This window comes from Ammospiza nelsoni, chromosome 2, assembly GCF_027579445.1.
Source record: "Ammospiza nelsoni isolate bAmmNel1 chromosome 2, bAmmNel1.pri, whole genome shotgun sequence".
In the NCBI taxonomy this organism is placed as follows: Eukaryota; Metazoa; Chordata; class Aves; order Passeriformes; family Passerellidae; genus Ammospiza; species Ammospiza nelsoni.
Window position 1 is genome coordinate 91,753,918 of NC_080634.1, and position 25,657 is coordinate 91,779,574.

Consider the following 25,657-nt stretch of genomic DNA (forward strand, 5'->3'; position numbering starts at 1 on the left):
CAGCAAATAGGTGGCTCAGGAACTTATATATACAAAAGCATTTTGTGTATTCCCAGTTGTACTGGGTAGTACTGGATAGGTGCACTTCCAAATGGTACAAATATGCCTGCATAGATTATTGGAAAATTACTCTCTTGCCAAAATAACTTAAACTGGTACCCTGAAAAGAATCAGGCAATGTTGGTAAGATGAGCTGTTAATGTAGATTTTGCCCTAAAGTCTGTGATGGTGATGGCTGTGAATTTTTTAGCCTTGGTACATGCCTTTATAAATGTATGTATAGCTTCCTATGTCTCTCTATGTCTCCCTCCCTGCTCTCCTGTCTCTCTGGTCCCTCAGTAATTTTTTAATCATCAACTTGTTTAATCTGAAATAGCATAGCTCTTAAAGATGTTAATTTCCCCATATATTTATTTGTGATAGGCAGATGGGAAGTATATATGTTATTCTTGTCTTGTTTAGGAGCAAAAATTCTGTGCAGGAGAAAGACACGTATGAACGCTTAGACCATGAGAGTTCCAATCAGATCTCACAATTTGTTAGATATGAAACAGTACAACCACAAAACACAAATACTTTGGAGACCAGAGTTGATGAACTTTTGTCTTCCTGGAGCTACTAATCCTTGTAGCAAAACTTGAGAGCAAGCACCATAGTGACAGCTTCCTGGAAGAAAGGAATAAGCCCTCAGAAGAAGAGAAACCTACAGAAGATGGAAAGTACTATGGAAAGAGGGAAAGGAAAAGGAAGTAGTCTGTTGAAACTGTGCCAAAATATCTTGAAATAAAAATTTTAACTACCCATGTTTCTCTCAATAGTTTTGAGAACAATGCTAGATGATAACAATCTAAAGTAGATTTCTGATCCTTTTCTCTCTCCTCATACCCAGTACTCCATGGCTTTACAAAAAAGAAGTGTTTGTTTGTGTGAGTAGAATAGAATGAAGGGTGACATCCACATGAATGGCACTTGTGTGCCTTGACTCAGCCCATCACTCTCACCCAAAGTGAACTTGGCTGTAGAGACTCCAATTACTCATTCATCTCATGCAGCCTCCATTTGCTAAATCCAGCCAACTGGAGAGCAAGTGCAAGTAAAACCAGTTTTGTATTCCATCTGTCAGGCCATGCACTTGTCTTCTGTATGGTTTTCACACATCAACAGACAGTGCAAAAGAAAAGGCATTTGAAGGCCTTGTTTTCCATTTTCTTTTTTTAACAAAATGATCATACTGAAGTATCATATCAAGAAGCTTTGTATAGAAATTTGTGTGCTGTTCTCCAGAAATTCCAACATTATATTCCTGACTACCTTTATAATTTATTTAAATGTTTATAGCCAGGTAGACATGGTTTACAGCACCTAAATTAATCTTGTGAGACTGCAAAGTCTGGAATACTGTTTGAGGTGCTACCTTTCACATTTGTCTAGCTTTAGTAAAGGCTTTGCTCATACATTTATGGGCCTGAACCAAAAATTTATCGAATTCCCAGCTGTTAAGTACCTCTGATGCCCTTCAACATAGTCACACACTTTGGGAAATAGTTCCAGTTTATCACCAAGGGCAAAGAAACCTCTCTTTTTAGCTGTAGTTGCTGTCTATATTGTACCCTGCAGTTAGGTGAGATGCTGTCTGTAGGACCACTGTCCTCACTGGGAGCTGAAGTACCTAGTACCAAATTCCTGTTGTTGCTCACTGTTCTTGTCTCAGACCATGCATCAAAACATCATTAGAGTACAACAGCTGTTAGAACAGCACAAAGATCTTTGTGCTCCCCAGCTTTCATCTGTTGTCTGGTATGTCCCACTGCCAGTCTTGGTGAGTCCTTTGGGTTCAAATGCTCACAGCTCCACCTGCAGAATTGCCAAGTGCTGGTCCTGGGGACACCACAGTCAAACAGTATGGAATGACAATAGTCCAGAGACATAAACACCTGACAAAAATTTTCATCTTCCCTACATAAAGCTAAGCTAAGATATTGGACAAAGTAAGTAAAAATGAAGACTCTTTATGAAGAGGGGTGCAGGTCTGGTGTGGTGTTTTTGATTCACCACCGGAGGTAGCTCAACCCCATGCAGCTGCTTGATCACTGCTCTCCCATCATCCACCCCCCCTGCTGTGGGGAGGGGGTAGAATCAGAAAGGTTAAAATGGGAAAACTTGTAGATTGAGATAAAAACACTCTAATAAGTAAAGCAAGAGCTGCACCTAAGCAAAGCAAAATAAGGAATTAATTCAACACTTCTCATGGTCAGGCAGATGTTCAGCCATCTCCAGGAAAGCCAGGCTCCATCACTCTAAGGGTTACTAGCAAAGATGAATGCCATAACTCCAAATATTCCTTCTTCCCCCTTTTCTCCTCATCTTTTATATCTGAACAAAACTTCATACGGTCTGGGATATCCCTTTGGTCAGCTGGAGTCAGCTGTTCCAGCTGTGTCCTCTCCCAGTTCCTTGTGCACTCCATCCCTCTCACTGATGGGATGAGAAACAGAAAAAGCCTTGACACTGTGCAAGCCATGTCAACAATAGCAAAAATACCCCTGAATTACCAACACTCTTTTGGCCACAAATCCACCATATGAAGTGCTAGGAAGAAAATTAACCCTGTGCTAGCCCAAACCAGTACACATGTGCAAATGAGTGCATGAAGAAGGGTCCAGGAAAGGTGTGGGATGTTGACTGGGTGTGTCACATAGGCATTGTGGCCTAGTACATTCCATGTTGTCTGTAGATGTGAGCAGACCACTGAGATCTACTCACATGGGGCTGCAAAAGCATGCTCTGTGGTCTTGAGTGGGGCTTTCCAACTTGGGTTTGTACATTGATATGGCAACAGCATCTGGTTGTTGGTTCACTTGGCCTGGAAACTCAGGTCATTAATATTCATTAGTCAAATAGGAAAAATGCGGAGAGAGAGAGGAAACTAGGAAGAGTTTTAGTGCAATAGCTTTCTGTACTTCAGATTTTTTACTTTCATTGTCTTTGTTTGTAAAACATTTCTTTCAGCACTGAGCCTGTTCCTGGGTATTGCTTCTGCTTGAGATGATTTTTAGTTTTTTACTCTTCAGCTTTTAATTTGTTAATTGTTTAATTTGTTAATTTGTTAATACCCAAACACACAGATACTACCTTCCTCAAATATTTTTCTTTTTTTATATACTTGAATAGTTTGGATAGTCATAACCCTGAAAATAGTGAAGTAAGCTATGTAGAATTTGTATGTAAGCTTACTCCACCTGTGTAGTGAAGTAAGCCATGTAGAATTTTTGCATCCTGGCAGTAAAGCCAGAGCAAGCACTCAGTCTGCAGCTCATATCTGCAACTTACCCAGTGAGATCCTTTGCCTTGAACCTGCTCAGGTTTATTATTGGAAATCAATCACTAAAAATGAGGCAGTTAGAGGATTTTTTCATCCTTTTGATGTGTATGGTATTTTCATTACCATAATGCAAATGATCATCCCCATTTACAGATCAGACAATCTTAAGAAGGTAAGTAAAGCCTTTAGAACTGTTAATGCAAGCCACTGAAAAACTGTTCATGCTTCCCTTTTTTTTAGATTTCAGTAGCTTAATTGCCTCTTGAGCCCAATGAAGTGTTGGTCTCTGCTAGATTGCTGTAGCTAAGGCTCTGCTGGCAGTAATTTAAAAATGCAAATAGGGTAATTATCATCTGACCATCCAGTTTCCAAATAAAGCCTGGAGAAATGTTATTTAAAATCTCTTCCATCAGCAGAAGCAATCTTATAGTTTATATAATTCTACTTCAACCTGATAAAATTAAGAAATGTCTATTTATGATTTACCTACTCACTGATTAGTTTGCAAAAGAGAGTAATATTTTATTTATATATCCCTGTCTCTCTCTAATCCTCTAGGAACAAGCTAACTCAAGGAGAGGGAAGACAACAGCTAAGAGGCTGCTACTCAGAGGCTTCAATTTTCAATATATGTTAATATGTTGCCCTTCTTCCAGAATATACTTTTTAACAGTCCTTCAGTAGAAGAACTGTTAAAGTCACAGCCCCCTGTGAATTTAATGGAGGCTGTACCGAGGGTCATTGAAAAGTCTGTAAAGTTCTTCATACATGAAACCAGATAATTTCCTTGAGGTATGAGCTAAAAGTAAGGAAGAAAGGAAAGCATATTTCAAAAAGGTGAATAATTAGATGATTTGTTGTAGACACAGAGTTAAAGCACCTATTTAATGACCATTTCATAGAATGATTTAGGTTGGAAAAACCCTTAACATATCAAGTCCAATCATAAAGGTAAAACTGCCAAGCCTACCACTAAACCACGCCCCTAAGCGCTGCATTCACTTCTTTTTTTTTTTTAACACTGCCAGGGATGGTGGTTCCACCACGTCTCTGGGCAGACTGTTCCAATGCTTGACAACCTTTTCATCTTGTTTTGCTTTTTACTCAAGGACAGAGACTGCAGTTCCCTTAGATCTTTATCACAGGACTTGTGTTTTAGATTCTTTGTCAGCTTTGTTGCTCTTCTTTGGATGCAGTGTAAGTCCCAAACTAAACTGTGGATTAGGAGATTGGTAACAAAGGATACGTGAAGGCTGAAGCAAAATCTTGTCTGGCTGTTCTAAGAAAAACTGCATCGCTTCCATGCAGACCTTTTCTAAAATAAATATTGAGACACTAAATTTGCTACCAACATGAATTCCAGAAACCCCTACTCTTCTGTATGCATTTGCAGAATGATAGTTCTTTTGTTTCTTAAAGGCTGTATCTGCAATTCACAGGTAAGCATGTGTTACAATTGTCTAATTGTAGCACAATTGCAAAGTACAAAAGTTTTTGAGACCCCACTTCATCTGTAACTGTGTTGCAGAAGTTTATGGCACCTACTAAGTTGAAAAATATGAATGGAATCTTCACCCACCCACAGGCACAATAGCAAAATGGTTAACATAATTTAGGCGAACTCCTTACAGGTTCTGAACCTACTGGGAACACAACTTACTTGACACCAGGACCACATGAGTCAATTTATAATTCATTGTTTGGATGGACTCTACTCTGAGCTAGCCAATTCTCCTCATACTTTATGCAGATAATTCAAGGCACAGGGTTATAGTTTCAATTTTGGGTCAGATGTCTAAGCATTAGTCAATTGTGGGATTCAAGTTTGAGGTGATGAAGTCCATTATCAGCTCTAGCTCAGGTTCCCACAAGAACTAGTTCTCTTTGGGACATCATTCTGACTGGCCCTTTCTTGCACCAGTTATCATGATGGCACTAGATCTTCCCCCTTATTTATAGTGAAAAAGAGGAAAACTGGAGCAACCTATAATATCATGGGCTTGCAGGTTGGTGTGGTTACACAAGAGCTAGCAAAATCAGTATTACATGATTTCAATAACAAAGGTGGTCTCTGTAAGCTTGGAGGAATGCCTACTTTATCGATTAATGGGGATTTTATAAAGAACTTCATAACAAGGCTCTTATCTGAGTCTCTCGCTGATTTTTCCATCTAAATTAATTTGGTAGTTCAGCTGTACTCAGCTAACTAGTCATCTAATTATAATCTCACATTCTGATTCAATGTTTTTCATTGACAAGGAGTCTGAATTCAATACTAAGAATAAAGACTTGTCTGAGTTAAATTGTGTGAGTATATATTCTTTTTCCATCTGTCACTGAGAAATAGGATGCATGTCACCAAAAATGCAACAGTCTCTATCCATTTTTAAACACAACCAGATGGCAGTTAATTTTTCCATTTTTCTTAGAATCAGTATCCTCAGATAGTGTGGTTGACAAGTTTTCTTACAGCCATGTCTTTTTTGACCATAGAGAAAACAGTAAGATTTACTCTAAAAGTATATTACAGTCTTTCTAAAAATACATAATTCCACTTGAGCTGTGTTCTTATTTCTTTCAAGAGATCATCATCACTTAGAAGGAGAACCCACACTGAGTGCTTATGTTGGAAGTCCAGAGGGTATCAGCACATTCCCCTCCCCTCCTGGTAGTTTACCTGCCTGGGCTTGGTGTCAAGAGTGTAGCTATCTGTGTTCAGGCTGGCTCATTAAGATCTCTTGTGAAAATGAGATTGAAGATGCCCTATGGATCCCCATTCCTTTCCTTCAGATTTGCTTTTAAGCTGAGTTTCTTGCCCCCGAGTTTCTCAGCTCTGCCCACCTGATTTACCTTGCAGTTGTGCCACAGTCATGCCCATCCCCAGCTGTGGACACTGTTGATCCAGACTCTGCTTTGACATGTTGGCTTGACTCTGTGACTTGGTCATTTTGCTTTGTCCCCGTGATCTTGTCTCGTGATCTGAACTCTCAGCCCAGCTGAGTGCTGTCACCACACCTTCTCTGGTTACCTCAGTCACATACTGTGGGACTTGACCCTTGCTGTCATGGCCCCTCTGTCTGCCAGCTGCTTCATCATCCTTGGTTTCCCACTGCCTTTTCCTTATGGCACAGTTGGACCTTGCTGCTTCCTGACAGGGAGATTCATGGCAGCAGGCATGGATTTTAGCAGTAGCCTGAGTATCATACTGTGCAATGCCTGCCTGAAGAAAGAAAAGGCATTTGAAAGGTGAAGAGGGCTCTTGTGCAGGATAAGGAATAGTCATGCTAAGACCTTTACAATTCTTCCCTTGACAATTCTTCCCTTTGCAATTCTGCCACAAGAATGTTCTGTCTTCCCCCATCATCCACCCACTGAGATATACTCTCAGCAGGGTAGGAATGTTACTGTTTGACCTACTATGAAAGGCTGAGGGTGTATTCTGAACTGCACGAAATACATGGCACCTAGAATTTTCTAATATGGCAAAAAAAAAAAAATCATACACCCTCTTGCCACTGTACTTAAAAAAGGCAAAATTTTACATATGCATTAGACTCCAATTTTTTTCTTTTGATGTGATTTTATCTGGTATTCGAGTTACCCAAACAGTGATTCTGTGCTCCTTACCAGTAAAGTCAAATCCAGGCATAGTGAGAAAGTTTGTCCTATAATTCTATGCAACAATGCTTAGAGGTACATATACGTTTTTCTTTTTGTCTCTGAGCAGTTCGCAGTCACACTTTACACTACATGAAAACAACTACCTAACATGCAAGTGGTAAAATCACAATGGAGCCAATGTGATGGTGGTAGGTGTGGATTACATATCTGATGATAAGTAAATACTTGTGGGATTACATCAGCCTGAAAGGCTGTTTTTCACCTATTTGCACCATTGACCTTGACTACTGCATTTTAGGATTGACCTTCTTGCCTTTTGAAGGTTTTAGGCTTCTCCTATGGTTTTCTCTCTTTTAAATTCTTAGTACCACCACATGTTTTGTTCCATGTTAAAAACTTGTTTCTAGTAATACGTTCTTAAAGCTGAGAAGGACTCTAGTGCATGCTATGTATGGCTTACTTTTAAAAGTCTAGATGTTTTCAAAAACAGTTTCATTGCCCAGGGTTCAATCTGTGTCACACTTTATTTGGAAGAGACATATTAGTGATCCATCAACAGTTACTGAATTACATTTATACATAAAATTATTCACAAAGAACAAGTTTTGCTGTAGAAACTTTCAGGTAATATCCAGGATTCACACTGGTCACATCATCACAGTAAAAAGTACTGCAAGCAAACCAGCTCCATAATGGAAATTTTATTGTGAGACATTCACTCTAAATTATGCATTCTTTACATGTTCTGCATACAGAGCTGGTGTTGACCAGGGGAAATTAAACATTGGAGATAAAAGCATAAAGGTAAGAACTGCAGTGTGTGGAAAGAGACATCTTCCTCTGCTTTATTTGTTGTGTAAACTGTAATTTTGGGAAGATTTTACAAGACTACCCTGCAAGCTCATTTATGTGTTGCAACCCTTCCCCATCTGCCAAGAGGCTTCTGCCTCTGGGACTGTATTACACTGGGGTATTGGCATACTGTGTATTTACATTTGTCTGGAGGGTTTCCACAGCCACTGCACCTCACTACTCTCAAACTACTCTGATAGCCTGCCTTCACTGTAGAGCTAACCCAGCTGCAAACATAGTGAAAATATGGTATCAGATCACTCAGATTAAGAGTATGTTACATCTGGAGGTCTTCATCCTCAGGGTGCTGTAGTCCAAACCAGTGTGACTGTGTCTATAGAAACCCTGTCCCAGCACAAATGTGTTAAAAATTACTGTTCAGTGAACTCATTCACAATGTGCTCTCTGATCTGCCTAGAGATGCCATCTATGGCAGTGACATGAAAACAGTGCTTTATGTAAGTAGCTTCTAAGCAGTTATTCATTATAAATGCAGACAGTTCTGACAGCAAAAACAAACAGGATTTGGCAGAAAGAAATTAATAAGAATGTCATTAAGGAATTCAGTCTGCCAACCAGCACGTGCTTTGTAGCGCAGTGAGCTGATTTCCCTACCTCCTTGCCTCTTTTTTTGGATGCTAATCATAAAAATGTTGCTGTAAGTATATTTTCCCTCTTGGTGTGTTTTACTGGTACCATACCACAGCTTACCAGAAGATTGCTGTCAGCTCCTGGCAATCTGTATTCTCTGTTGGTGTCTCTGAGATGTAACAGAAATAAAACGAGAAATGCACAGCACAGAAGAAATACAGCAAAGCAGCACTAGCCTGGTAATACAGGGGTTGGAATAGGAGGACCAGTGGTACCAACATTTAGTTTCTCTGCATATTCATTGAATGTATTTGCAAACACAAGCCCATATTTGTGTAGGTGCTTTGCAGGGTATTAACCTTTGACAAGGAGTAGCTGATAAGAATGATTCCTGATGAAAACTGTTTATATTTCCTTTACTCATGCTTATTCAGTGTCATAGTAATGAAATGTGTTTAAGATTAAGGGAACAAACTAATTTTTAAAACCCCATGGCTCTATCTTGACCTAGACAAAGTAAAACATTTTTATCAAATGGCTGGAACAATTTGATATATTAGTTGCTTTGGAAAGGTTAATCTGCAAAATTGGCATGTAGCACTGAGTCTTGGCATGCCATATTCCATCCTATGCAGCTTTACAGAGATGAAATATAATTTAGTGCTCTGATCTTGGTCCAAATTTATCTGATTTTTGATCAACAAGTGAGAACATATCTGCTATTTCACTATAGGGGACCTGCAAAGAAGTTTATCAGTTCTTTTTAAAAGAATAAATACAGAAGAAGAAGAAGAATAAAAGCCTCATGTTTTGAGAATGAGCAGCACTCTACAGAGACTTTTTTTCTGGCCTTATTTCTAATGTTAGAAATATCAGGAACAGAAATCTTGACCCTTATACATTTGCTAAAAGATTTATTCAGAATTTAGTTAAAAGTGCAGAATTGTTGAGTGATTTACACAGATAGTACTTCTTTTGAATATTTTAATTAAATTCATGTAAACTGTTTCTAATAAAACCCCAACAAAATTCTCAACTGAGGTGTTTCAAACAGTCTAAATAATGATCTCATTTTCTTTACCTGGTGAGCCTGATTTCCTTGATATGTTATGTCACAACCCTGCCATTGCTCTCCATTTTCTTTAGAACCTCTGGGTGCATCAGAATTTTGAACTTCTAGTTTCCATTATTTGTATTCTATCTATGTTTTTATGTCTACATATTGAACGGTTAGATTAATAAATGGTAACTTATTACAGTTTAGATGACCAATGTCTACTTAGTCCAGAGAAGATACCTATTTTCTTCTGGATTATCCTCTCTATCTACTATACTCTATACTACTGCTTTAGATGCTTTAATTGAACTGACTAGTTTATTTTTGCACTTCTTTCATGAATTCCTTATGGAGAACTGAATTCTAACAGTGCTAGTTAGAAGTGACTACTGTCAGTACCTTTCACACTTTTACACATTTCTCTGACTTTTTTTTCCCCCTGCTGCTGAAAAGGTAAGGTTTATATTATTAAACTCCCCACCCTTTAAAAAACTTTTTGGCTGTAGCTCTTCCTTCCCTGAATTTCCCATCTTTGTAATTAGTGTAGTTTGAAGAATTGTCAGTTTCTAACCCAGTTCCTGCTCCACCAAAGGGCAGAGTGATTCTGTAGGAAAGTGCTATTTGTACTAATAACCAAAAGTGACACTCAGGAAAACTGGGTTTTCTGAGGAAACTCTGCATGTTGCCAGTTCTTTCTCTCATTCAGCACTAATGAAAGAGTTGATGACCTTGCTGCAGCTAACAGATGCTGCAGAAAAGGTTGCAAGGCTATTAAATTAGGAACAGAAATACAGTACATTAAGACTAATTGAGCATGTTGGTTCCTGCTGTGACTGTGATGCTGCTGGTTTGATAATGAAACTCTGCTGAGAGTTTCTGAAGCCTTCTAGAGTTCTGACATAGGAGCAGATGAGAATTTCAGAATAGCAGCTATTTCTGAAGTGATGTTAATGGCAGCACTGACAGTCCTGATGACAATGAAACAGGGAAGAACAGTCTGCTAAAGGCTATGAAAATCTTAGGTCTGCTCTGCTATGGAGGATGCTGGACTGCTGTCAGAGTAGTGTGGCAAAGTGAGTTGGAAGGAACCTTTGGGTTTCACCAACACATCTGCCTTACCTTACATTTCTGGGAATTATTTGCTGAGCACCTAATGGGGACTCTGAGCTCTATATGGAATTGCTGCAGTAGTTCCATTCCTTCAATGGAAGGGGAAAAATATAAATCCCAGTAAGCTTGATTCTTCAAAACACTTTTTATTTCTTCACCAAATTACATCAGGAAAGACAATGTTTCCCTTAAACCAGCTGCTTTTCATAAAGATAGCTTTTTGGGGAGGAAGGGTTGATTCAGAAACTTCAGGGATGGCAGTGATTTCATCAGCAGAAAATCAGTTTCACTCGGGCAACAGAACGGAACTCACAGCATCTTGTAGTATTACAGTTTTGGAAAGAAAAAGCCTTAAAAGTCTCTAGTGGCAATAATTTCAGAGACAAGGAATTGATCTCTTTTAAACATATTTGAGTTTTGCTGCAAAGAAAGAATTGAAAACTGAGTCTTCTTTCCATACTCTGTTTTATGGGCAAATTAGGAATATTCACTTGCTAAAGAAGTTGCTGAGATGCCCAGCAACTTAAACACAGAGATCACCAGGACCATGGCAAAAATACTTAGTGCACCATGACTCTTCTCTGCCCTCTGCTCTCCCCTGAGCCCTCTCTCACAGACATCTAGGACATAGACAGCTGTTGTACATATTGCAGTTTGGCAATTATTTTTTATTTACTGACTTGCTCTAGTTATTCCAGACTGGAGGACAACTCGTTGTTGTGTGGGACTTGAGTAGGTCTTGTAGTTTTCAGAATTGATTGTCACACAGCAATTATTTTGATATTACAAATCCTTTACAAGAAGTGTTAGCTATTTATTGAAAAAGTGAAGAAAGGTTACTTTTTAACAAAGTTTACAATCACAGGGAAGCTTAAATCTCATTCACAGGTTGCAGCTCTGTATTTCTCAAAACTTTTCAAACTATAACATCAGTGAAGTGAACAAGATCAGTCAAAAATGATGGAGAAGGTAACATTAAAACATTCAGTAGTCCCATCCTTTCACAGATTGCCCATCATCTCTTCTCCACCATAAGGCATTTCCCTCAGCAGATATCTTCTCCTTTCCAGCCATTACTGGCACAAAATGTAGATGTGTCAGCATGTCTTGTAGCAGGCTCTGTAATTTACCAGAACTTAAGATATTGCCTTCACAACAACAAAGAAGGATATTTGTCAAGGAAAATGGTTCTTGTGCTGCAGAACATACACATTGCTCATTTGCTGTTTTGTGTCTTATAAACTCCATTATGAAACTGCACCACTAAAAGCTGAAACCATGGTAGATTAACTTCTCTGAAAGTCACATGCGTCTATTTGACACTGTGAACTCAATGAATCCTTGAGAACATTTAACTTTGTTTTCTGTCATTTCATGCCAACATTTTTAGGCTTTTTTACTTATGGAAGAATTAGACAAAAATTCAGAAATTAAAATAAATCTGTTTCAGAGGTACTCACAGGAACTGTTGTTAGGTTTCTCATAGCATGCTTTTCTGTGTAGATGAAGTTCCTTGATTCAAATAAAGCCACAGCTATGTTTTCTGGTTTTCCTTCTAGATAAGCCATCTGAGGTTGCACCAAGAGTACTCATATAAAATCCATATTGGGAAATTGAATCATGCTTGGGATTTTGACCTAAGGAAAACAAAGACACTTGAGACAATGAATTTTCATGAGGCTTTATTATAGGAGTTCTTAAGTAAGTTCCTTTTGATTACTGAAATATTTATCTTCCCAAAAAAGAAATTATTTTTTATTTTTCAGGAGGACTTTTTTCAGGGAGAAAAGTGTGACTCTGATGTTCATGATTTTGAAACTTTGAATTGAAAATTTTAAAAATTGGTTTTGTTCAAAATTTACATAGTTCTTTTAGTCAGAAGAAAGAATGTATGATGAATAGAGCACTGATTTTTAATACTTCTTAGAATATTGTCTTCCCTGCTTCTATGCTCTTTATATGAGTGTGATGGTAAGCAATGCTGACTCTTTGTGTAGCCTATTAGTTTAAAAAGCAGGTTGTCTTGGATTTGTAAATAAATAGTTGGAGAGCATATTGACCAAGAATAAGATTGAAAAATCATAACACCTAATTTTTCACATGGTAGGTGATAAGAAAAAAGTTATATATTGAAGCATAGACTTGCTGCTTAGTCACTATTTTTTATTTTCCACCTTTCCCCCTTGACATTATTCAGTTTGTCATCAGTTGCTCAGCATATTGGGCCATGTTGAATCAGAAAGGGAACAGAAAACAATTAATTCCACTTCTTGATGCATCTTTTCCATTCTGTTCATTTTCCCAGGCAGTGTTCACTCCACTGCTTACAAAGCTATTTTATTCTGAGCCTTTGCAGATAATGATGAAGAAAGTTTAAATACTTATTTTAAACTTTAGCTAGGCATGATTAATTACTCAAATTGAAGCAGAAATTATAAATTCAGGTATGCATGTATTTAAATCCAGTAAGACCAAAATTAATGGATTTGCTTATAGTAGGAGTTCTAGTAAAATATCTGTCTTGCATATTGAATATCTGTATATAGGCCTGGCCCTGATAAGCACTGGCTGGTTTTGATGGGCTGCAGCTGCGATGTCCTTCATTGGGCTGCAGCTGTAGATAGTGAAGATAACTGGGATAAAAGGGGCTGGGCTTGGCTAATCAAGGAGAGCCTGGAGGGAGTCTTGACTAAGAAGCAGCAACCACCAGAAGTCTGTGCTGTGAAGAACTGCCCCCAAGAAATATCACTGAGAAGGTATGGGACTTTAGAAATATAACAGCAAGCTAACAACATTTGCTATATAACATATGAAGGCCGAAAAGCCATATATTGAATACTAAAGGGCAATGATATGCTCTGATTCCCAGACTCATAGCAAAAGAACAAGAACCCCACAAATGTGGACTTTGACAGGCTGTCTCCACCAAAGAAACTGAAATTCTGAAAGTTCTACTTAGAATTTGAGAGTTTTTATTTTATTAATTTGTTATCTTAATAATGCACTGCATATCACCAGAAGTGTCCCAGGAGAAGTTAAACAAGAACATACTTTAGTGTAGGGGGATAGAATATAAGAAAATAAAGACAGTGTAGAAAGTAATCTTACCCCTAAGGAGTTGCAGCTGAGCTGATTATCAAAGATTAGGAACAGGCCACAGCTGTAACCAATGAGAAGAAGAGCGCTATTAAAGAGTGGGGTGGGTGGTTGAGAGGGAGCTGGAGTCAGTTGGCTACTTTGTGAAGAAGAAAGACTCACTGCTCTGAGGAGCTGTCCATGAGAAACACCGAGAAGGTATGGCACCTTTGCAATAAGGAGACGACAGTATGGAACCCCTGCAATACGATGATACCCCTTTGTAGAATTAGTAACAGAAAGAGTGGATCACAGTTTGGATTTAATTTCCAAGCTGCTGAGGGCACATTGTGGAGACAAGTGTAGTCCAGAAAAAGTTCTTGTATGGCAGAAAAATGATTTATTTATTTTTTAATGTGACAGGCGAAATTGCGGACAGGCACAATGAGTAACTGCTAAAGCTTTTCAACACGGGGAGCAATGCCTGAAGAAGTGTGCAGTTTCTCAGAGTCTCTCTATTCTGCTTTTAAGAAATGTTCTGATTAGTTGAGCTTGTATCCAGTGAGATTTATATATGATTTCATGTCTGTCCAAAAATAAGTAGGAAATAATGAAGTTGTATTAGTTCTGTTGTGATTTTTAATTGAAATAGTGGGATTCATTTCCACAATCTTGTTCTCTCCCCTAAAGCTTCAAATTTTCATGAGTATTTTACATGCCTACCAAATATGAAAAAGAGCTAATGTGTGTGTCCAAAAGCTATGTTTCAGTCTATATTTTTCTAATGGCTCCATACTAATTCTCCTGATGTAGAGATAAGCTGGTCATAGGAGACATTACTTGCCATTTGCTGAAGCAGGTTATGGGCATCTGTAGCTGCATCTGCATTACAGTTTTCTTTGATATACAACTAAAGCCACATAGTGAATTCCTGTAATTATCTCTAGCTGCATGTTGGCTGCTGTGACTTGTAGGCCAATTGGATATGTACAAACTCAATGTTCTTTTGATAAGTATTAATCAAGAATTTGTTTGGTGCTCCTACTGTGGATCAGGTGCATCCCAATCCTAAAGAGACCTAAAGGTCTAAATCAACAATGATCCTTTGGACAACTTCAGTCTGCTTCCAGAGGGGTGGATGAAGGTGAAAATTCTGTGCCATCTTGTACAGCTATAAAAGACAAACACTGAGTGCTTCCCTGTTGACCCACTTCATAGCCAAGTACTTGCTAAAGTTGAATGTTGCTTCTGATTCTTCACTTCCTATGAAATATTTTAATCTAATTTCACTTTCATCTCTTACATGCCTCTTTGTTTTCCTATTTTTTTAAATTAAAAAAAAAGCAAAACAGCTCAGAAAGTGCTGAAATCCCACAGGATTTCCTAGTCTAGTAGTTGCTTTACTAAATCAGTGCAATACCTTCATATATTGACAGCTTGTTCAGATATATAACGTTTCAATTATCTAGAACAATAATCCCTGGCATGGAAGCAGATAATTTCAGGTATTTTTAAGAACCCATTTTCAGTAGTCTGATTTAGAGGGAGTGCAGCAATTTAGGATTTACTTAGTGCATTAATGCTGAGCCAAATCAATGTGACATTTATTCCATTTAATCATGCCAGTGTTATCTTGACAATTAACCTTTGATAATTCAAAAGGCTTTTGAAACAACTAGTGGCACTACAATTCTATATTTAGATCTAATTAAAGCTTTTGTTCTGAGCATGATTTTTTCTTTAATGCCGATTGCATTACTATATATGCTACAAATGCAATCAAATAATTTCATGTGTTTGAAGTAGCAGCTTAAAAAGAACAAATGGGCTATCTGAGTGGGAAAACATTTCAGGAAAAAATTAGATGGTAATTAGTTGGCTAGCACAGCATTTTTCTATTATGTTATGAAAGCAGAATTTTGACACCTTTTGTGTTTTATTTTCATCATGTCACCTCTGGCTTTTGCTATTTTTGTACCTTTGCTCCTTGAACTAGTCTAAATCTAAGTCTTAATCTATTTTTTGTTCAAAAGAAAATTTAAAATTAAATATTACTGCCACTCTTCTTGTAGTGCAAGTGATTGCTGAGCTTGAGCTAGTTTTAAGTGAAAGCAATGGAGTGCTCTCTCTATTTTCAGTATTTTCAAGATATGCAGAAGGCTTAGCTATTACTCTGAATTGTTACCACTCTTAATTGTTTCCTGTGTTGTAATCTTATCAATTCTCCTTTTTATTTATTTTTAATGAGAAAAATTTAATTCAATGACTAAATTGAACAATGCAGTTCATTTACATATTGTATGCATTTTTAAAAGTGTAAAACCCACAAAAATACCACTTCCCCCTCTATTCCCTGTAAACTACAAATTAATGCTTTATCTGGTAGCTGTAAATTAACTGTAGCAAAAATAATTTTGGGATATGTGTTTGGTAGCAAGTCTCAGCACACAGATTTCATTTAACAGAGCTAGGAGAATGAGCAAATTAATGGAGAAGTCCTATCAATTCAATTCCCCCTCTCTCTCAGGCCCTGTTTGGATGGCCTTTCTGTCACAGTGGGATGGGGGAGAAGAAAGGGGAGAGGAGGTGGAGTGGCTTTGAGTGCTTTCTCTCACCAAAGGTAATGGTACCTGAGTCAAAAGGGCAGACAAGTGAGAGGGAAAACAAGGTGGAGGGGTGATGTAATTTCATTTTAATGGGCAGGGGACCAAGTCAGCTATCATAAAGATGAGAATGTCATTATTTTATTTTTAGGTAGTGTATGAAGTTTCCTATATTGATGCTGTCCCATTTGACTTTGTGCCTTCTGTACAGATTTGATAGTTGCAGATAAGGAATTGCTGCCTGGGAATGAAACATGAAAGGGGAAATAAGTAATTCCCATGCTTTTGAGTGGAGATTCGCTGGGGTTTGCAAGACCTGCTATGCAACTGGGAGGTACAAGTGTTCCTGGCATGGCTGGGAAGGCTGCTCAGCTGTGTTTCTAGGGAGCCTGGAATGAGTTTATTTCATAAAAAACTCTATTTCCAAGGGAGGCAGAGATTTTTTTAAAGGGGAGGAATTGCAAAAGCAAGAATACAGGTGCCTCTCAGATGGTCACAAGTGGTGTGTTAGACAGTGAGAACTGTCATACAAGCTGGTGAAAAATAAATCTCTCCCTGCTGCCTCACAGTGAAATATCTATTTGCTTCTGGAGTGTGATTTTTCTGCCAGTGATGAGCAGCAACTAAGGTGCAGTGAATAGAGGGTCGAGGTGTATCAGTGATGAGCATTTTAAAAAAGTGTTACTTAGAAGGACTGTGCTAAGAACACTTCTACTGCACAAGGAAAGAGAAGTATTGTTTGTGAGGTGGCATGTAGTGCAGTTGGCAGATTGTATTTCGAGGAAATTGCAGAGGGTCTAGGCCATGATAAAGGATAAGAGAGGATTAAAAGTGAGTCTTCTACAAAGTGTGATCTGCATAAAACTAGTGACTGATTGAATAAACAAACTGTGTAAAAATATAAGTAAACAAATATGACATGAAGTTGGAATAATTTTCTTACCAGAGGTTCAAGCTTTCACTGGAAATCAACCATTCTAGAAAGATTTTGGTAACACGGCCTGACAGAAACATAGCCACTCATTTCCCAAATTGCACACAACTGTTTCCCTGAGATGTCAGAAATCAGTTAAGGAGACTAGACAGTCTTGCTTTGACTTGTGCTGTGATGGCTCTTCCTTCACTTTAGCTTGTGATTTCTGGATAACATAGCAGCTTCAGGATGGTTTGGAGGTGAAGAAAGCAAGGGACATGGTCTAAAGGCAGCCTTCATCACTTGGTTTCTGAAGGGACACAGGAAAAGGTATTTTTCTGTGATAGTATTTCTGATCAGTTCTTCAAAGGCATAGGTGTCACAGTCATCTCTTTGAGGATGAAAACTGTGTCTGCTAAGACCATCTGTCAATGACCACATGAAAAGCAAGGAATTCTCTGCACAACAGAACTGAGGTAGTCCAACTTCCTGTGTCTCTTCATCTGTGCCCTGCTTCCTCACCCCTAATAGAAGAACTTCTGGTGTTTAATGGTGAGTAAAACCACCCCTTAATGGAAGCACTAAATACACAACATGACTCCACAAGCTTTATTTCCTTGTATGACCACAGTACAAACTGTCCCTTTCCTGGTTTAAGCAGTTGATTACAAGCTATTACCCAGGGCAGCAGTAGTGGAAGAAAAACCACTGCAGAAACATTGATCTTTGTTCATGTACAGCAGTGCAAGTCTATCATTGCACTGATCTCTGAAGGGACCTTCAGGTGAGAGTTTACCTGCTTAAAGATCTTGCAGATTATCTCATTGTATATTTAATTGTGCTTTTGTTTTTTATTTGCTCCTGTTCTTGCTGAGACTTGATCCCTTGGTACCAAACCCAGTGCCCACAGGGAGCCTACAAGGAACTGACCTCTGCCCCCATGGCCTTGGTTGCAAAATTCTAACCCTCTAATGCAGTAAGGCAAGCCACCTCACAGCAGTCTGTTCTGGTGTTATATATGCTTACAATATAAAATTTAAAATGCATCTCTTCAAAGATGTATTTGCAGTATTTTCCTGTCCCTGGGAAAACCTTTATCTATGAGAAAAAATAAAGAGTGAATGTGAAAACAAAGTTTGTAGTTTAACATTTCTCAGTAGCAGTCAGGAAGGAAATGCATGAATGCATCAGTGTTCTGAAATAATTAATTTTAATTTGTCCTCAATTTGATTAATTTCACATAGTTGAGTATTTTTTGACTCCCCGTGTTTCACTGGAGCTGTAGTTTTTGCATTATTTCTGTATAATATCATGTTTTGAAGACTTTGCTTAGTATTTACTGCTAGATGAGGATCCAAAGTGAGAAGAGTAGAAGAGAGATCATTCTCTACAAGACCAGAATCAGAATGTTTGTGATTGTGGTTATGAGATTTATTCTTTCACTTCACTAAGCATCTCCAGTATTAGTGCTCTGGTATTCTGCTGGATGTGGTTGTATTTTATTAGATGAGACTTTTGCACTCCTTAATTCTCACAAATTCACTGTTCATGCTGGTATCCTGACTAAAATTGTTTTATGAGCAATGGAAAGAAAGCTTTATTATTTCATTCACAAGCACAAGTCAAAACCCTTCTTTCAGGGAATCCCAAGGATTGCCATGGTACAGACCTTTTCCTATCCTGTCCTTTTTGCCAATGGAGAGATTGCAAATCTGATGGCTGGACAGAAGATAGAAGTTTTGTGTCAGACTTGGACCAGAATTTGCATATTATGTATAAAAATGCAGAGTGGGTGAAAAGCAGCACATGCTCTTAAGCCAGAGGGTGACAGTGAGGATGGGGACTGGAAGCCCTGTACCAGCTATTGTGGGCTCACAGCCCAGAAAGGCAAACTCATCCTGGGCTGTTTCAAAAGCAGCAGGCCAGCAGGTCGAGGGAGAGAATTCTACCTCTCTACTTTCTATGAGATCACACCTGGACTGCTGCTTCCAGATCTAGGACCTCCAATATGAGAAGGATGTGGGCCTGTTGGAGAAAAGCCAGAGAAGGGCCGTAAAGATGGGCAGGAGGGCTGGAGCCAGGTGATCAGTGAAGTCCTTTCCAACCCAAACTGTTCTGTGATTCTATGAGTCAATCTATGATTCCATGATTGTATTCCCAAGGTACTGTTCACCCTTCAGCATAAGCCACCAAAATCTCCCTCATGTAGTAATTCACACTGCACTGAAGTTCTTATATATTAATATATATCTTATGAAAATGTGTTGTGCAAGAAGTGCCAGAGTGAATTCTGGCTAAAGTTTTGGTTTTCTCCTAATGAAAATTTCTAATTGACTTTTTCAAATGAATCAGTTTGATATCTGTAGGGCGAAACTTAAAAGTTGCTTGAGTATTTAAGGTTGCCTTGAATATGTTTTATAATAAAAAGAATAAAGGAATTTGCACAGCATTCTCAAAACTGGGAAAAGTACTCAGCAACATATCATCAAAATCTATTTTCAACATAGCTCTTGAATGCATTTTCAAAATTGCTGCCTAGGTCAATACATTGCAATCACCCAGAATACACATGAATGATTGATTTTGCCATCTGAAATAGTAATATTATAATAATAGAGAGCAAAGCACCTGTGTCATTTCTGCCTTGAATGGCTGTTAGGATATTAACACAAAGTAATGAACTGTCTAGTGCAAATAATGAGAGCAGTTAAGCTCTCATGGTCTAACAGCACTCTTTGTGAGAAGCAAGATTTATAAAAAGCAGCTTGTTTTGCAAGATATAGCACCATCAACCCTTATGGAGCTCTATGTAATCAGGATTCTTACTTTCAACTCACAGCACCCAGCTCTGCATTTTGCATAATTAAGGTAGCACAGGCTGCTATGTCATGTTCCTTAGCTGGCATACATACTAGTTACAGGAAAGCTTGCTACAGTAGGAGCCCCAACGTTTGATAGTTCCATAAATATCAAAAAAGAAAGTGGTTCAAGTCTTTGAGCACAAATGGTTTGGGTCAAGTCAGTGGAGCTGACTTTTATCCCACTGATCAGTATCCCACTGATAGCTCAGCATATAGCTCATCCTGATAAATATCACAAAAGTAGAAATAAAGTTTTTCTGAAAAGTATGACAGTCTTATTACAAGTGAATCAAACATTTTCAGAGGTAGTTTTTTTTCCTTTTCATTGGCTTACTAGGACACTGGATAAATTTCTTGATGGGTTTCTAGGTTTATTTTACAGTTAGGGAAAAACATTGTGTCTGTTCATTTATGGTTCTTCAAGTGCCCCCAGTAAGTCTGGAAATACAATAGCACCTATTCTATATCAGATTAATTTCACTTTTTTCCCCTTGTTGTCATTGTTCTTAGGTGCTGGAGTATTGCACTTACAGATATAATCCACTGCAATCTAATAATTTTCCCCATGTTTGCATGGTCCTTCCACATATGATAGAAAAAGCTGCTTTTCATGATGAGGCTCTTCAAAAGCAAGATGTTAGTAACCATAACAACATTCTGGTGACCCAGTCAAAAAGATTTTTAAAAAATAGCAGCAGCCTCACAAGAGAAAATCCTGTCATTGCAGCCAAAACACATAGGGATATTGTGGGCCTTGGGAAGTTAATGATGTCTGAATTAGATTGTGGTTTTCTTGCTGTTTCAGCCAATTTTACCTGTTGCAACTTATATTCTTCAGAATGGCTAAAACATTGAATGTTTTCGGTTTTTCCATTTTGCTAACCAAAATCTTCAGGTTGTACCCAGGCATTTTAGAGAGGAAAACTATGAAAAGTTTTAATACTACTACTCAAATCATAAAATAGAGATATTTACATAAGCAAGATTTCTGAAAGATGCAGAAGCTTGGTTCTGCAGAACCAAATGGAAAACTTATAATGTAATCCCCCTAACAAAACACTTCCAACCAAGAGAATTTAATACATCAGAGCTTCCTAAAAACACACCACCTTAGTTAAAATTCAGAGATTGAATGGAAACAGTATTGATCCAAACCACAAAGTTACATTTCTGGGCAGGCATCTTTTCTGGGCTTTTAAACTTCACTTCCCATTTCACAAGCCTGTCATGATTGCAAAATATAAAAAATGTTTATAAGCTAGAGTGGTTTATAATGATGGCAGAATGGAGAGTGCTAGCAATAGATAATTTGGGTTCTTTTTATTATTGCTTTTGTAAACTCTTTCAGTGTTTTAGCTTTTTACTGTTTTCATTTGAATCATTTTTGTTTGAAATTATTTTATTGCTTCTTCTCCACTTCTAGCATCTCTGGATAATATGCTGTGTAATTATTAAAGGGTCACTAAGTACCAGGCCACTTTTGTGGTAGCTGTCTCAAACCCTGTTCTTAGTTTGATTTTCTGCAAAAGACTGAACTTTTGAAAAGAGAGGCAGGAGCTTTCAAGTGTTCCTAAGGGATGAACATTGTGGAATATTGCTGAATATTCTGGAATCATGTATACATTAGGCATTTAGCTTCTGTAACAGCTGCAGGTCACTCTAACCACCATTTAGTGGTAAAGAGCAGATACTGCAGGAGTCACATCTGTTTTATTGTATTAGATATTGTATTTTTAAATATTGACTACATATAATTAGGTATTTGTCCTGGTTCAACAGTGTGCAGGTGAATCATGACCTGCTTCTTGTTAGAGTACAAAAAGATGTTAAACAAAACCATTTTATCATTCATCTAAAAGGAAATGGAATGCTGTCTTGCAACAAATTTTTTTAAAGCAAGATGACAGAATAGATTTTGTCACAGCAGTATGATAAAAGGCTGTCATATTCATGCTGCTGCCTCTTTATAAATATTAGTATGTCTGCTTTTTGTTTACTGAAAAGTTGTCTTTGAGAGAAATGACAGCTATAGGTCATTAAACTACATTTTACAGGTTTGCATTGCCAAAAGTATGGCTAGATGAAAGCTGCAGAACTCAGTTGTTCTGTTGTACAAAACAACATAATTTCATTAATTCCAGGCCCTTTGTAAACAGGTTTTCTTTAAAAGAAGACATGTATCCCAAAGGGGGCCCTTTGACCAATTTTTAAGAACTGATTTTTTAAAATTATGACTAAGTTTATTTTTGGGTTTATTTCTCATATCTTAGGTTTCTGTTTCTCTTTTCAGTCAAAAGTTTAATTTTTTTCCATTTTATATGTTAATTTTTGAAGTATTTCTACTCATTGTTTTCCATGAAAGCAATATATTTTCAATTTATTTAATTTCAGTTTTTAAATATGAAAAAACAGTAGCTTAACAGTAGCTGAAGAAAAATTGCTTTTAACTTAAGAAAACACACAATATTTTGTCAAAATTTTTTTTCATTTTTGTCTCCAATGTTTTACTCCAAATCTGTGTTTCTCTGGTATGTAGGGCATTCACATTTTTCTATTCCCTCTCCAATACTTTTCAGACCTGACAGAATTGTGTTTCTCTCATTTGCCTTGCATAGCACCTGGAAGTTTTGCCTTTGCTCCTCTAGTATTCCTGTGCACAGGATTTTTCATAGAAAGACAGAATCACCAAATATTTTGGTTTATAATGGACCTCTGGAGGTCATCAAGTCTAATCCCCTTGTCAGCTTCTGTGCAGAGCTGCTCCCCAGCCAGCCAGCCCCAGCCTGCAATAGTGCAGAGGATTGTTCTGCCCCACATCAAGAACTTGTATTTGGTTCTGTAGAACTCCATGAGATTCCAGCCAGCCCATTTCTTTATCCTGTTCAGGTTTTCCTAGAGGTTTTCCTGAAGGATGATTTTCCATTCAATCTACAAGAAGATAAAGAGATCTTTGGCCATTTGTTGCTTAGCTACAGACAATTTGAAAGGGATCTTGCAGAAATTAACAAGAGTTAGTGTTAGAATTATTAAGTATAGTTTAATTTAACCTAGGACTTTAGAATATCTTTCTGCTTACAAGCACTGTACAGAGTTTAGGGAGATCTAGATGCCTCTAGTGATTCCTCCTATCTTCCCATTCAAAACCATGCATGCTGTCTTCTGAAAACATCTCTTTTCGTCTCTCCCTCTCTCCACTTAATGCAGAGAGAAGCTCAAAACAAGGCTCACCACTATTTAGTGTTTAGCAGCCTCAGGTCTTATGTCTCTGTGTCATGCTGGACTTCTAGTAAAGTCATTCCATCTGAGGTCAATAAATAAATATTATGTGTTGAGCACTAGACTTTACTAGTGATGATACATCCAGCTGCACAGGTGTTTAAAGAGCAGCTTCCTTCCTTTTTTCCAACTCCCACCAAGAACAAAGATGGGGATGATGCATTGAGAAGACTCTGTGGCTAGCTACTGAATGAGAGACCAGTCTTATATACTGGGTCATTCCTTCTGCTATATCTGCTTTCACTTCTGCCAACTTGCTTTGATGTTGGTTTTCCAAATAATGAAAATTTGATCCTGCCAAAGTCATTGTTTCTACTGTCTTCTTTCTCTGGAGGCAGCATATGATACACTGTGCTTCCTACTGGTGTGTGCAAAATAGATGACACAGTGAGATGTGTGATAAGTGAACCCTAAAGAAAGAAGGGAAAAGTGTAGGAAATTGTGCAGGACCATTCCAGCCCAATGTACTGTGCTGGGCATTTTGAGATGGAAACAAGAGCTCATGCCTTATGGTTACACATTTCACTGTATTCTGGTTTAATGTGTGACAGAGAACACCCCCTGGGTGACGGGAGTCAGGCACAACTGCTGTCACACATTCTTCAGGGCCTCCTGTTCTGCACTGCTTGATAATGTAGGTTGCAGCCCTGCAGATATGTTTAAAAAAGTACAATTTTGCTGTAACACTTTTAAATTAGAATTGTTTATGGCCACCTTCATATTCATGTGCCTGTATACTACTGATTTCTATTTCTACCCAGGTTAGTTTTTCACTGCTAAAACTACATACTAGTCTGACAGTGTATAAATAATACATTGCATATAGCAGGATTGACTTTTTCTTCCAACACCCTGTCACTGAGGGGAAGCTATATAACATGCATTTCCATTTTCCTGTCTCTAGATTTCATTATAACTATTTCCAGCACCACCCCCAAGAAAACCTCAAAGCCTTGCATCTTTGCTATTTTAATCTATATGTTCTCAGTTATATTTTAAGTTATATATTGTCTCATTATTACCCAATTGATTAGAAAGAATATATGAACAAGCTTTCTCATGAATCTATGTGTAGTGAGAATAAAGGAGCAGTGTGTTGCCATAATGGATGAGGTGATCAACATGTGCTTCCCACATAGGTAACAGTATCTTAAATTCCATCTGTGTGGTATATCTAAGACTGGTTGATAAGAATGAATTAAATTCTATTTTGCATAACTTATATGTAGGTAAACCTGTATGGGTTTCTTTCAGCCACAACATGGGATTTCTTGCTTCACCTAAAGGTCATCTTCTACTTAGTAGCTGATGCAAAAGAGCGACCAAGTTAAACTTTGTTTTAATTTTCAGTAATTCATTGTGCTTTAAGCTGCTAGCCCAAGGATTTTTTTTATATCTGTTTACGTTGTGCTGAAGAAAATGCTGATAGAACATCTGACACATCTAATTATGCTTCATTCTGAAAGAAATCACTCCAAGCTGTTGTAGAATAAAATTTACAGGACTTCTGAAGCTCTACTATTTATAAAGGCATGTAGGAATGGGGCTTTATAAAGCTCTGGCTCAGATTCTAAAAAGAAAATTAGAATGCAGACTTCTTTTAGAGCAGATAATTCTCACTGCTCTGTTCTTCCTTGCTGCAAACAGACAAACCCAAGATCAATGCCTTGGCAGCTAATGGAGATCGTGGGCGAAGTTGTGAGTTTCATTTGGCATTTGCTCTAAACTCCTCATTGCAGCTCTACTTGGATACCCTCTCTCAAGGTAAAAGCTGCTTACCCAAATTTTATTAAATTGTTCTTTCCCAGAAGTATTACTGATCTTGACAAGATGTGCAACAGTAGCTCCTAAAAGAAGCTAAGCTAACAGCGGAACATTGCTCTCTTGAGGATTGGTGAGACCATGATGCCCACTCAAGAGTAGAGCAGACCTTTCTAGATTTAGCTTTTTCCCTGTTTGTTAGAATCTTTGAGCAGTGTGGTAAAAATTCTTTTAGACTTCAATATATTTATCAGAGACAATAAATTTTTCTACTGCTGAGAATAGATGATCTAGCAGAAATGGTATATTAATTGGACTACCTCCGAAGTCATGATATTCAGTGTATACGTTTTCTTTTAAAAATGTGTAGATCATTAATATCCATACTTTTTGCAACAGGAGAAATGGCAAATCATCAACTAACTTAATTGGTTTCATCTTGTCTGCAGTGACTCTGCCCTAGATTCTTGTTCCTCATCCTGCTATTCAGTTTTAACTAATGAAAATTATTTTTGATTAGCTTTCATATGCAGTAGTAATTCTAGGTACAGTAAGAAGCAGAAAATCTGAATATCAGCCATAAAGAACACAGTTTTTGAGCTGTTTCCTAGCTGT

The 25,657-nt window shown here is 37.8% G+C and overlaps 1 long non-coding RNA gene across 1 annotated transcript; it reads left to right on the top strand.

Moving 5' to 3' along the window:
* Nucleotides 1–13,792: 13,792 nt before the first annotated feature.
* Nucleotides 13,793–25,262, top strand: LOC132086207 (uncharacterized). The gene is made up of 3 exons (XR_009420379.1): nucleotides 13,793–13,847; nucleotides 24,929–24,979; nucleotides 25,090–25,262. It is a non-coding gene; the product is annotated as an uncharacterized LOC132086207 (long non-coding RNA).
* The last annotated feature ends 395 nt before the right edge of the window (nucleotides 25,263–25,657 follow it).